Here is a 2500-nt window from a genome sequence, read left to right as displayed (position 1 = left end):
CACTCCTGCAAGCTATTACCAGAATTAGAATAGAAATAGCATAGACATAGAGAATATAGTGTTGACGAGTGTGAGAAGGTAGGTGGGACAAGCTTTTAAGGGCAACGTTGTAAGACTGTGCTAGGGTCAAGTCCCAGGAGGGTTGTGTTAGGTCACAAGAAGTTGCGGCCAGTCATTACACCGCACAAGACACTCTCACTCACACACACACACTCACACACACACACATGCACACACGCACACAGGCAGTGTTACTACCGGTAGTTGTTAGCAGTAAGAATACTTAGGAAGCTAGGAAGTCCTCTCTCAATGTGAACAAGGAAAATGATAATAACCAGCAACAATTAATACGTAAATCCAGAAAGGGCAATAAGTGGAGAGAGTAGCATAATTGGGAAAGATAAATGAGACTAAATTTGTGCCTACACGACGGATCTTTCAACCACACCACCTACACCCCCTAACCCTCCCTCCCTCACACACAAGCACACACACACAAGGGTAGACACTCACACACACACACACACACACACACACACACATACACAGCGTGAGCAAGCTAGCCAGAAAGGGGATATCTCTATATATATATATATATATTTATATATATATATATATATATATATATATATATATATATATATATATATATATATATATATATACATACATATACATAAATATATATAAGCAGAGGTGGTGGCAGCAGTAGGCCTGAGGGAGTAGCGCCGCCATAACAGGCTGGGTGTCATCACAAATAAGAAGTGTACTTACCAAAAGTGAAGTGTAAATTATAAAAGTAGCAGTATACAAGTGATAAGTGTGGTAAATGAGGACTCAAAAGGGCAACGAGAAAAGAATAGCTGAAAAAGTCAGCGGCGGAAGGGCGAGGTGCACGAGTCATCGTACAGCGAGCATCGTACAGCGAGCATCGTACATCAGGCATCTGGATGGACGTCCCCTCTGAGGAGTAACGTACAAATCACCTGTTTGTGGGTGGCGGGAGGTTTTTGAGTGGTAGAGCCGGCCCTGCGGTCACTGGTGGCTCGCTATCTAAACCCTGCTCCAGAGCGATTATCATACACACAACACCTAGCAGTAGTAGGAAGATAAACTTTGTAGGAGCAAGGAATAAGCAGGAGGATTAAGTCGTGGCTAATGGGACTACAGTCCTGACAACAGTTTCGAGAGATAATGTTTTAGGACACAAAGACAGTACAATCTGAGAAGCAAGTATTGGGTACACATGTAGTAAAAGGTAGTACATAACTGGGTGAAAGAATGACTTGTTAACACACGCTAGTATTATAATTATTAGAATTACTCTCAGTGTTAATGGTATCTCATTAGTATTATGGATACACAGAAGTGAATTGTATTCCTGGGATATATAAACAACTGACGTGCTCACACACACACGGGTGCACACACATACACACTCGGGGCCAGGAGCTGGGTCTCGACCCCTGAAACCACAACTAGGTGAGTAGACACAGCTGATCCTTGGAATTTGACCGCCTCCCCCGCAGACCTTCACTCCCTCCTATCTTTTCCTTCCCTCGCATTTCTCTCTCTCATAGCCTTTTTCCCTCCCGTTCCCCCTACTCTCTCTTTTTTTTTTTTTTTTTTTTTTTTTTTTTTTTTTTTTTTTTTTTTTTTTTTTTTTTACACAGGGTTTGACAAGGTTAAGGATCCCTAGCTTTATTAACAGCTATATTACAGGTTAAGGATTCCTAACTTTATTGGCAAGCTAAGAGCTGTTACCTACATCAGCTCATTTGAAAGCATTTTTATTGTTATGAGACATACAAGTACGGGACAGGATGAAGTTGGAGCCATCTGTGGGCCAGCATTTTCATTTGATCAACTGACTTTATCTCGTTGATATCATTATGCTGTACGAATGTGTTCCATACTCGAGTCATCCTGGGTATGTATGATCTCAGATGGAGTGATGTTCTGGAGAAGGGTACAGCCAGAGTGAAGTTGCTGCTTTCTGCCCGTCTTGTGGCATAAAAGCTTGTTTCACCTTGTCCTCGAAGTGGATCCAAGTGTGGTATTTTGACAATATTGGCCTTGTACATAACAGTAAGGCCACCCACATCCCTCCTATGTTGAAGGCTCTGCTGAAATGACAGATCTATCCAGGATGGGTCCAGGCGAGAGATGAGACGTGTTGCTCTGTTCTCTACTCTGTCCAGCAGTCGCAGATGAGAGGGGGGGCAGGCAAACCAAGAAAGTGGAGCATACTCAAGGTGTGAGCGTACTTGTGCCTCGTACAGGATCTTGCAACCCCTACTGTCAAGCAGATGCGAGATACGGCGAAGTGCTGTAAGCTTCCTGGCTGCCTTGTTTGCAAGATTTACAACATGGTTATTCATGGTTAGTTTGGAGTCAAATTTCACCCCAAGGATATCAACTTCTTCTCCAGGTGCCAACATCCTCCCATTCATCCTTACTACTGCGCCAGCATTACCATCATGGTGCCTAGAGACGATCA

This window comes from Cherax quadricarinatus, chromosome 66 (genome assembly GCF_038502225.1).
Source record: "Cherax quadricarinatus isolate ZL_2023a chromosome 66, ASM3850222v1, whole genome shotgun sequence".
NCBI classification, from domain to species: Eukaryota; Metazoa; Arthropoda; class Malacostraca; order Decapoda; family Parastacidae; genus Cherax; species Cherax quadricarinatus.
The sequence above is the reverse complement of the archived record's forward strand: the minus strand, read 5'-3'. Positions refer to the sequence as shown.